The 12,381-nt window shown below is 40.5% G+C and overlaps 1 protein-coding gene across 2 annotated transcripts in view; it reads left to right on the top strand.

Annotated features, from left to right (window-relative positions):
* The window catches only part of Adamts3 (ADAM metallopeptidase with thrombospondin type 1 motif 3), a 204,922-nt gene that overhangs the window by 105,767 nt on the left and 86,774 nt on the right, over positions 1 to 12,381 (top strand). The gene's annotated exons all lie outside the window — the stretch shown is intronic.

The raw sequence follows: 12,381 nt of genomic DNA, 5'->3' as shown, positions 1-12,381 counted from the left end.
CCCTTCCAAGATGAACCCCATCACCCCCTTCCAAGATGAATCCCATCACGCTTTCCAAGCTGGACCTCACCACTCCCTTCCAGTTCTCCATGGCACCAATTTCTGTAAATGTTAGTCCCAGTGCCTTTCATTGGTATACTATTTACAGGAGGGAAATCTTACTAATGTTTTAATAAGAAAATTTCAGGATCTGTTGTGTTTAGTAGACTAGAAGTGGGCTGAGGGTGGCTCCTGTATGCAACACTTACCCAAGCATTCACGAGGCCCTGGGTTTGTTTCCCAGAAACACACCACACACGGGGGGGCGGGGGGGAGGGCGGGGAATAAGTTGTTTCTGGCAGTAATTGGAAGTATTAGTCCTGGCAGCAGCAGCAGCACACCCAGATTATGTTAAAGTTTACAACAATATACACATTGGAGGCTGACTTCCTTAATCATGACCAGAAGCTTGCCCTATAATGAAAATAGACCATGGGCTAAGGTGACCCACTCAGGAGAGGGCTGCAGGGGCCATGGGAGGAGGTAAAACAGTTTGTTTCTTCTCTCTCAGTTAACTCAGTACCTGTACCAAGATGTCCCAAGATAAAGCTTAACATGAAATCAATGCATTTTATTTTCATATTTATGGTGCTCTGATGTAGCTACTGGTGATATCAGCTGATCTATTCTTAAGTATATCTAACTATTTGTGTCAGAAATTTAACTTTCTTCCCTAGGACAAGAAGAGTTCAGATTCACAAATTTAAACACCAGATTATAGCTTTTCAATTCTCTCTTGTCAAGTGACTAGAGGGGTCAGTATTTCTTATAGGTGAAATGTAGTCTGAGTATACATTAGGAATGTATTTTTATGACATATACCATTTAAAATGTACTGAGTTAGAAAGGTATACTGTCCAAATATCTTTACTTGCAAGTGTTCATTGCAAAGAGTCATTGGTCTGGTTCATGACCTCTGGTTTCTACTACACTACAGATGCTGGGCTCTCTCTGGAACTCCTCTTGGTTATTTTGTTGTTGTCCTGTGTTGCACAGATCCTGCAGTTTAGAGTCTGTGGTTAGGTCCCTTCACGTGCAGCAAATCATAGATGGGGTGGATGTTGGGCAGGCCAAGTCATAACCCTGGTTCGGGGCCTGGGTATCTGCAGGGTTAGTCTGCCTGCCAGTTCTCCCCTAACCTTACCACCAGGGCGAGTTCTCCAGCATTGCCCTGGTTAATCTAGCATTGCCCTGGCTAGGAGCTTAGCTTTTTAATTACAGATTACAAATGAGATTTCCAAGTCTGTGGAACTGGCACATGAAGACATAAATTCAGATTTCCACTACCCAAATAAAAGCTGAGCATGGTGGTATGTGCTTATAACCCTATGTTGGTAAAATGGAGACAGGTGGATCTTGAACACTCACCAGCTAGCCTGCGCAGCCAAAATGGTCAGCTCCAGGTTCAATGAAAAACCCTATGTCAAAAATGAAGGTGGAGAGTAATAGAGGAAGATATTCAAAGCTGAGCCCTGGCCCCACGCACAGGCAAGCATCACTTCCCCCCCACAACCTCCTGACACAAGCACAGTTTGAGACCTTCAGGACTATAACTTTGTCATTGTGAGTTATGGTCAGTGAAGAGTTGGCAGTTTGGGTAAAATATAGCTCTTTCTGTCCCTGTCAGGGGGTGTACTGTCCTTCTAGTTAGCAATAAACAAGAACTTGGCACACTTGTGATAGAGACGCTTCTCTATGTCATCATGACCCTCTGTATCATCACGTGGGGAAGTTTCGTTTGCTTCTCTCTAATCATGGCTACAGGACTGGAAAACCACCCTTTTTTGGCATCTCTAGTCTGTACAAAAGGATTTTCTGTCTTCTTCTGTTTATGGAATTGATAATTATATATGAATTCAAAATTAACCCCCCACTATTCAGTCATTTGTCTAAACTCAGATTTTAAAACACACACACAAACACACACACACACACCCCTACACCCCTGACCATCCCTAAAGACTGCTCACATTGTCATCATCAGAGATTTGCTTCAGGCAGTCTATGGGGGATGGGTTTGCTTGCATGGCATCATTCAGCTTTTCATATTTTGTATTGAGTCTCTAGGCCCTTGGGCTTCTCTCCTCACATTACAAGCTATTCATTCACTGGTAGCTCTGTGTTAGAGTAATTTTTGTAATTACTTCCTACCAGTGGGAAGCAAGGACTCGTAAGCCTTTATCTCCTAGCTTCCTTTCAGAGTTTTTCATTTTTCTACAGGAACCGAAGTGCTTGTGTCGCTGGTGTGGTTGTCATGGTGCCCTGAAGGAGTGTCTTTGTCGCAGGTGGGAAACATGGAGTAGTCAGAAATGATTTAGGAGTTGCTCCTGGTTACTGGGGAGTGAAACCACAGAAGAAGCAGGAGTAATGGAAAGACTTAGTCTTGATGATGCTAGGGACTGGGCAGATGCCGAGTCCTCTTTGAATTTAGGCATGTGAATAGGTGCCCTAACCTTTTGCTTTGGGAGAGTCTCATGACCTGTACATGGATCAAAGAGAATCTTTGATGGGCTTTGTAAAAGGAAAATATGAAATGATAGAAATTCATTTTAGCAGATAATTTTATTAGTAAATGATGCATGGAAGATATTACTGTAATATGAGGATATGCCATTGAGCAAGCATTCCTTTCAATAGTGTTAGATTATAAATTTTCACAGCTAGTTTATAATCTAAACTGAGATCATTTGTTCAGCTACTTCTATTGAATTCATATGAAAATGCTAGTTGCGTATGTGGGATTTCTTTAGTATATTTCAGTCTGTTTATAATAATTACAGAGAGAATGAATTTGGTATGGAGATTGTCTTATTCCATGAAGTAATCAGAAAGTAGAGTGAAGCAATAGTGAAAGCAATAGTAAAGGGATTTAAACATGCAAAACATGAACAATAATAATTGGTTTTAAATATTTAACTGCTAAGTTGTGAGTGTTAACAATATACTTGCTATGTTTTCCAAGTTTGGTCTCACTTTCAGAACTCCTGTGTGCTTTTTCCATGTGCCATTTTTTTTGTCTTTGTGCTGAATGATCCCCTTATAAGAAATGTGGTTCTTAAAAACATATTTATTTATTTTTGAAAATTACTGTTTTCTTGGTGTTTCATACTGTTTGATATCTGTACTTATAAAATGCCATCAAACAGGCTTCTAGTGACAAGAACTTGGAATATTAGACTTTACATTAATCTCTTAAACCCTTAAGCTATTAATTCCCAATTTTGGATGACATGTAGGCAAAGCAAGCATGGGGTTTTAATGGTGTTGTCTGTTGTCCTTCCTCTTCTCATCTAATGGGCAACCTTCATGGAAGTCACTGTCAGTATTATTGATTGGCTTCTAAGAAGTAGAGTTCAGTTAAGCAGGTTGGAAAAAAATATGTTGCTCTGGGCTCTTGTCAATGTCCCTTTGTCTTTTGTAACTACCCAGCATTTGAGAGAAGCATGAGTTTGGTTCAGATAGTGTTGTCATGATCTTTGTTTCCTGGAGCACGTTCCATCCCTTACCAGCATCTTTCCTTAAATTAATGGAGAAATATTCTATAAGACTGTTGTCAGTTCAGACTTAGGCCAATAGGCATGACTGGTATATATGAAGATTATATTTATACTCTTGTAATTTGAGTCATGGATATTATACAAAATATAACAGTGACTATTTTGATTCTTTTTTATTAAAATTTCCATATTTCATGAGTTGTAAAAATCTTTCTTAGTTATTGTTCAGCTCACCGTGGTGTGCACAAGACTCAACTCAATTCTTTCTGTTGTAATCTTGTGACAGTTATGATAAAACAACACAGGTAACCAAAATTAGCTTCATGTTTTGCATCTGGGGAATTCAGTAAATGGGAAGTGAAGAGGTTAAGCTGTAAACAGAGATTGTGCTTTAGTTTCCTGGCCACCAAGACCCAGATAATCACACAGAAACTATATAAGTTACAACACTGTTTTGCCAATAACTTAGGCGTATTCCTAGCTATCCCTTACATCTTAAATAACCCATTATATTAATCTGTGTATCACCACGAGACTGTGGCCTTCCAGTAAGGTTCCATTGTCTTTCTCCTTCGGCAGCTACATGGCTTCCCTCTGACACTGCCTTCTTTCTCTGTACATTAAATTTAGTGTTCCCACCTCGCTAATATTATGCTCTGCCATAGGCCAAGGTAGCTTCTTTATAAACCAATGGTAATAAAACATATTCACAGAATACAGAGGAGAATCCCGCATCATTAAGCGATATCAATAGTAAAGTGGACATAAGTTTTAATTAATAGAGTGATTACAGTGGACGCAGTGTAGCCAAGTACTTAAGATCCCTGCTGCTTTGACTCCTGCCATGATGCCTCTAAACTGTGAGCTGAAACAAACCATTTCTCCCCTCAGTTGCTTTTGTCAGGATATTTTCTCATCACCATGTCGGGAGAAGAAACTAAGACTGTCCCACGTTCCAGCGTTTGCTTTTGCCATCTTTCTTCCTTGGTGCCCATCTAAGAAATCATTGCAAGACCATGAGCCTTTCCCCTATACTTTCTTCTACCAGTTTACAGGTTCAAGTCTTTGGTACTTTCTGTCAGCCATTTAGGTCCTCTGTGGTTCATAGAAACTTTAGGATTGCTTTTATTATTTCTGTTTTAAAATTCTATTTGATCTTTGATCGGGATTGTATGGGATCGGTAGCTTGTCTTCTGTATGTGAATATTTTCATATTTACTCTCTGAGTGAGTAAACACTTACAGGGATCACAGATCCTACCTGATGTCCTCAGTCAGTCATTAAGAAGACTTCAGTTTCCCAATGTCTTTAGGTTGGCTTCATAATTTAATCCTTCATAACTATTATTTTCTTTAGTAATTACCATATGGAAACCCCATTTTTTCCCAAGTTCCATAGAATTTTACCACTTGAGTATTTCGCACAATGTATGTTGACTATATTTATCCTCCCCAACCTTTCCCAGATGTACTGGGACTCATTTGTGGCTGTGCTTGCTGCTGCGCACCGCGCCGCCCCGTGTCTACGGCTGTGTGCGCTGGCACCCAGTTCGCGAGCTTCGGCCAAGGGGGCTGGATGTTAAAATACACAGACACACACAGACAGAGAAACAGCGACACGGGTCATCCTTGAATTCCCCAAGAATGCCCCCTTTATTGTGTTCAGTGGCAGATTATATAGAGATAGCCAAGCCCCAGCCAAACCCACCAGAAACCACTCTCCTGCTATCAGGTGTCTTTGGCTGTTGGCTCTACCTTCAGCTTTCCAACATGATGGAGGTTTGTTCACCAGTTCTGGGAGCCATACTCACCCACCCAACTCTGGGAAGCAGCAGCAGGTCCATGCTGCCACCAAGCAGCTTGTAGCACGCTGCCCATAAACCTTTTTTGTCCGTATGAGTAAAAGCTAAATCTACCATGCAGCCATGCAGCATGCTGCGTGCCTTGTAGATGCCTCTGAGTACTGTGACAGGAATCCACCATGCTGTGCTCAAACCCGTTTTTATGATTTTTTTAGGTCTTATGTGGAAACTCGAGAGTCTTTTGTTGGTACTCTAAATGTAGCTGGAGACTTTTCTCTGTTCCACCTGGTCCACTGGACCTGTTTCTATCCTGCCTGCTGGCTTCCTCAGCTGCCTATAAAATAATCATTCGGAGGCTTTATATTAATTATAATTATTTGGCTGATGAATCGGCCTTTTTACTGGCTAGCTCTACATATAAATTAACCCATTTTTAATAATCTGTGTATCACAATGTGTCCTATAGCTTACTGGCAATTTCGCTGGCATCTTTCTCCTCGGGTGACTGCTGTTGTCTCCCTGACTCCACCTTCTTTTTCCCTGTTTCTAAGTTTGGATTTCCTATCTAGCCATATTCTGCCATAGGAAAAAGTAACTTCTTTATTAACCAATGGTAATAGGACATATTTACAGTATACAGAGGGGCATCCCACATGAGCTCCTATTTTTAACATAATTTTAAAAGGTACATGGAGATACTCATATTTCAATTCAACTAGATGTATGTCTAATCTATGAATGATAGGTAAACATGTTTGCTGTAGTGTATTTCACCCAAAGTACATGCACTAAATAGCTTGGTAAAGTTTTAACTTACCAAACTCTCAGTTTCCTCATTTGTAAGGCAGGAAAAAATAATAGTGCATATTTCAAAGCCCTAAAATAAAACACCAAAATAAAGAACCTCTTTTAAATTCCTTTTACTTACTAAGTGCTCAATTTTAAGTTAACTCTTACTATTTTTAGTATGACTATATCTTCTCATATATACGAGGATGCTATCTATTGTGGCAGGTGACTGACTCCATGTTGCAGGAAACTGTGGCTGAAGGTTAAACCAGTAACTGTGGTTACTGGTTTCTCATATCTCAACTGACTTGGAAGCAAGGCACAGAATAAGAAAGGGGATTGGGCTATGTAGACCTCAAAGCCAATCCTTCAAACAGCCACCTTCTCCAGCAAAGTGCTACCTCCCAATGGTTACACAACCTAATAAAACAGGGCCACTAGCTTGCGACCAAGTGTTCAAACACACGAACCTGTGGGATGGTTCATTTCCTGTCCTTTGTACTGTAGTGGGCCTCTAGTTATGCTCCTACCCCTGAACCTGTTTGTCTTGGCCCTGTTTAAGGTGGGAAGTTATATATATCATGGGTTGTTTTTTCCTACTATGTGTATATGAACACATACCGATGAACTGCTATCATTTCTACATTGTAGAACATGCAGACTGCACATTACAGAACATACTCAAGCATAGGAATTGTAATGAATACGATAAAGGGAAGTATATAAAGTCACATAATTTCTCTCTGTTCTGGTGGATGTTTTTAAGCTTGCTTTGGAGACTGCTCTGTAGTGATCATTGTGAACTGTGATATACTGCACGCCATCATCTAGGCTGAAATTCCTTGTTGAATAAAATATGAGTTCTTCTTTTAATTCATGTCCCACCCCACCCCCAATGTTTCCTATCTTAGTATTCTTTAGTGACTCTCATTTCCTATTTGTTAGTCTTTATTTTAGGTCTGCTTAACTAAACTGTCTCCTAAAATTCTTCATTCAGACTTAAGTTTTCTCATTGTACCTATTAGATGGTTTATCTTTATGCAATAGAATGTATCCTTACTTTTCCTGGAAAATACTAGACACTTTCCATGAAAAAGGGTTTCTGCCTTAGATTTTGTAGAATCTGAAAGAGGAAGATAATGTACCCGAATCCCCAGTTATGATATGGTTTGTCTATTTTAATTTGTGGTCACCTTTTATTTTTCTTTTAAGATTTCTTTATTTTTATTTTATGTGAATGGGTGTTACTGCGCGTGCGCGTGTGTGTGTGTGTGCGCGCGCGCACACTATGTGTATGTTCTCTCTGAGGAATCCAAGAGAGGGCATCAGATATTTTGAAAGTAGAGGGATAGAAAATTTATAGGTGCCCTGTGGGTACTGGGACTAGAGCCTGGGTCCTCTGCAAGAACAACAAGCTGCCTCTTCAGGCTCTGACCTTTTATTTTCCCTAACTGTATAATATTCTTTGGGGAAAAAAATTTCCCTGAAGTTTCTTACTTAGAATAGTTTGAAGGAAGTCACTTTTTAATATGCAACATTGAATATAATTGAAGAAGAATATACTACAAATCAGGTTGTGAGAGAAAATTATAGTGTTTTCAGACAGTTAAATCTCTTTTTTAAAAAATTTATTTATTTATTAAAGATTTCTGTCTCTTCCCCTCCACCACCTCCCATTTCCCTCCCCCTCCCCCAACCAAGTCCCCCTCCCTCGTCAGCCCAAAGAGCTATCAGGATTTCCTGCCCTGTGGGAAGTCCAAGGACCAACCACTTCCATCCAGGTCTAGTAAGGTGAGCATCTTAAGGGAAGTCACTGCTCTACATAAACACTTTCCAACAGGGCTTGAATAGATGTTTGATTTTACACTGAATTTTGTTTTTTGAAGCAAGCTTTCCTAGTGTCAGAAGGCCTCTGTTTTATGTGCATAGTTTCCTAATACATAATCGAGTCCATCAACAAATAATATAAAGACTGTTGGAGACTAACTGTCCTCAAATTATTGATGTTTATGAATAATTCAATTAGCTTCTAAAAGCCATGTTATACATATATTCAGGATTGTGGGGTGGTAAGTTGCTGCTATTCATATAATGACATTTTTCTTACCAAATTGTTGGAAGGAAAATAACAAGAATATTAATTGAATAGCATACCTGCTCCTCATTAAAAAACAAACAAAAACCCGTATGATCCTTTGTTCCCACTTTAAGTTTATGAATAAACCATTCCAGTCTGGTACAGCGTTACTGACTCTCTCTGAACTCAGAGGCAATGTTTAGTGAGAGTGGAACATGTTCTGCAAGGATTTCCTCTTAGTAATTTAGAAGATAAAGAAAAACACACTGCCCCTTGCAATGAATAGGAGCCTGAGGTGTTTGGAAGTTTCGGAAGTTTGCACTGCAGCTATGGTAATGCCTTGAGCGGAGAGGTCTTCATTATCTCAGCTCACAGAGCTCTTGGGAGGCGATGACATCATTGTGGCTTCTCTCACCTCAGAATCCAGGCAGGAGACACTTAGCGTCTTTGTCAGACGTGTGTAGAAAAGAAGGCACAAAGAAAGAGCTTCCCGCAGAGTCGGGGGAGGCTTCGCGACTCCTTCTTGGTTCTTTGTGAAAGCCCATGACTGGACTTGTAGAAGATTAACCCCCTTCACGTTTCTGCAAAAACATTTAATAGATGCAAAGCAGCTCTGCCACTTTCTTCCTCTCTGGGAGCTCAGTATTCTGGTGGGCAGTGAATTATTTTCAATTCCCTCAGAGAGGCCATGGCAGTCAATGGGAGCTGTGAATGAGGGCCCTCTGAAGGGCTTGGTTGTGGGTTTTCACCGTTCTTTATAGCATTATTCCTCTGAAAGAGACCCCTCTAAGAGTGGGGTCAGCCTAGAGACCTTTATAGTGTGTGAAGTAATCCATCCTTTAATCTCTTCCTTCCTGTGGGAAAATCAGCACAGATAAAAAAAAAAAAACCAAAAAGATGGGGGGTGAGCTCATATTTACAGTCTGTTTGGCCATTTATTTTCCATTTTCTTTTTTTGCGTTCTCTACATAATTGTGGTATACTTTCTAATTTGGTTTTTTTAATAAAGAAGAAACTCTGAAAAAAACCTTAAAATTTTGTGCTCATACTTTTATCTAGTTTCTGATAACTTTTCTAGTATGTCATCAATCTAGCAAATGTTACTTATTGAAGAAAATAGCACTTATCATTTATAGTTTATTATTGCAGTGTGGTATCTCCTATGCCATTTCTATAATTATTTAGATATTCTGTATGTGCAATGATTCTGTGTTTTTATATAGAGATCAAGATGCTATGTTGGAGGGCAGCAGGATTTATTTAATGACAAAATCAGTACTGAGGAGACAAATGATAGCTTGCTTTGGAGTTGCTCTAGTAATGAGGAGATGGGATGGCGAGACAAAGCTTGTTTATCTGTTTGTTGACTTATTTTTCAAACAGGGTCTCCCATTGCAGCTGAGGCAGTCTTAAACTCTCTTCCATTCTCTTGCCTCTGTTCTGCTATATTACAGGTGTACGCTACCTTGCCTGCCTGAGAAGACTTTTATTTACTTTTTAATGTATGATTTTCAAAATCCACATTTGCATTCTCATGCCACATTTATTTAAAAAGGCTTTGAGGTATATGAGTCTAAGAAAAGTGGTTAACACCTCACTTCAGGTTCTTATGTGTTGTCAATTTGGGACTGGCATCTATAAAGATCCCCTCTCATAGCAGGTTCCAAAAGAAGTTTACAAACTTGAGGTCACAGCCAGGCAGTGGCAGTTCACACCTTTAATCCCAGTACTCAGGAGGCAGAGGCAGATGGATCTCTGAGGCCAGCCTGGTCTACAAAGCAAATTCCAGGACAGCCAGGGCTGTTATACAGAGAAACTGTCTCAAACCAACAACAACAAAAACAACAACAAAAAAAAAAAAAACCAGCAATCAAACCCTTGAGTTCACAAAGGGGAAAAGGGAAGAAATAGCAACTAATATTTTATTGTAAAACACAATTGACAGAAAGGTATATTTTACATACAATTTTCATAAGGTATAGAGTACAAAGTCCTTTATAGTTTCTAGTTATTGGAACTGAAAGTTAGCTGCCTCTGATTGTCTTTGAAGTAGTATAGGGTGTAAGATAGAAAGACAGAGAGACAGAGAAAGAATTGAAGGAAGAAGTATGGTAGTCTTAGGAAAAGAAGCGAATGAAAAGAATCGGATTCCTTTATCAACATGACCTCCTTTCTGTTCTTTTCCCCGCTTAGAACTAAACTAGGAGAAAATGAATAGTATGCTTGCAGCCTCCCCCATGCCTCACCACCTGATTTAGGGGCAGGTAAACAAGGAAAACTATCAACACACTGTGAAACCGGGAAGTTTTAGACAAAATAATGCTACCTACAGTGCGATGCAGTCTCCTTTGGATTAAGGATGTATTTTTCTTTTAATATGTAAAGCATAGGAAGCAGTCTGTGTCCCTTCATTAAATCACCTGGGCCACCCCAGGGAGAAAGGGGCAAGGAGACTTGCTGTCATTTGTCAGGGTGCTGGGAAAAGGAGCCTGGGCTGTAGAAGCCTGCAGACTCAGCTGAAGCTGCCTGTCTCCAGAGGGACTTAGGAAATCGGAGCCTGGCAGTACAGAGGACTGGATGCTGGTCTCCAGGAGTTAAGGACTAGCAGTTTGGGTTCACTTACACTCAGCCAATAGCTGAGAGAACCCAGGGCACCTTTCTCTTTTGTGCTTGTAGCCACTATGCTGATGGATATGTTAGGTCTGGGGATTTTTAGTTGCTTTTAGAGAAGTGGCCTCGGTATGTAGCTGAGGATGACCTTGAAGATCTGATACTACAGATTCTAGGTCCCAAGTGCTGGGATGACAGGCATGTCCTACCACTGCTGGTAAATACTGTGCTGGGAAGCTAACCCAGGGTTTCCTGTGTTCTACCAGCTGACCTACACTCCGTGCTGCAAACTCCTTGAAGCCTCTTTGTACGCATTACATTCTAGATAGTGTATTTTCAAAGTGGAGGCATGAGGGTACTTTTTTTTTTTTGTATGTGTGTAAAAATAAGGTGTGAAGGGTTGGCTGTCATGTTTTAAAGGGATCTTTCAAGTCATGAAAACTAGAACGGAAATCATCTTGTTTTGCAACAGCGCTTTACCTGAAACTCTTCCTTGCTTTCTCTGTTTCCGTAAGGGCATCATGAGCTTCCGTTTCCTCTTAGCTGTGCTCACAGTTTGTTGCTGGTCTTCTGTTGTATGAGGCCACTTGTTCATTTCCCGGCCACCCAGACTCTAGAAATAATCACACACAAACTATATTATTTGAAACACTGTTTGCCCAATTACTCTAGTATATTTTAGCAAGCTCTTACATATTAAATTGACCCAATTTCTAGTATTTTATATTTTACCACGAGGCTCATGACCTACTGGCAAGGTTCCAGCTGGTGGCTCACATCTTTCTCCTCTGGCGACTTCATGACTTTTCTCTGACTCTGCCTTCTTTTCCCCAGCATTCCGTTTAGTTTTCCCCACCTAGCTCCACTCTGCCCTATCAGGCCAAGTCAGTTCATTGATTCATTAACCAATAAAAGCAACACATAGACAGAAGGACCTCCCACATCAGTCTTCTTTGTAGGTGCCAACACTATTTCCAATGGTGCAGCTTAAGTCCCCCCCTTCAAATTGCATCTGCAGAGCTCAGGTCCCTGCTTTAAACATCCATCACCCTCCGACCTCCTGCCCAGCCTCTCCTTGTCCTGGTCCCAGGTGTGATCTGGAGCCACCCCAGCTGGCAATCTTTCATGTCACTCACTGTCTACACTGACATTTCATTCTCTGGAAGTTCAGCTTTCCATGTAGTGCACACTTCATGGAATGAAATGCTTTTTCCTCCTTTCAGCCTTCCCTTCCTTGATGCAAAGCTTCACTCTGGCCATTCTGCAATAGAAAAAGACAGTGCAAACACCTGAATATAAGCCACTTGACATCTTAGAAGGGAACAGTCTCATGGGAGAGGTTTTTATTCAGTGATGGTCCCATGACTGAATGCAGTACCCTAGATGTCTGAAGAACAGATAAAGAGAAGCCACCATAGAAAGAATCTCCTGGCTTGGACTGTAGTCTCTGGTAGCATAATTTTCTAAGTTTGGTGGCTCCTGGGGAACTCATAGTGACACTTCATTGCCCAGGACATAAAAAGGAACTTTAAACATTTAGCCAGAATTTCTTTATCAAGCCCCTCCCC

This window comes from Microtus ochrogaster, linkage group LG1 (genome assembly GCF_000317375.1).
Source record: "Microtus ochrogaster isolate Prairie Vole_2 linkage group LG1, MicOch1.0, whole genome shotgun sequence".
NCBI classification, from domain to species: Eukaryota; Metazoa; Chordata; class Mammalia; order Rodentia; family Cricetidae; genus Microtus; species Microtus ochrogaster.
This window is presented reverse-complemented; position numbering and strand designations above follow the sequence as displayed.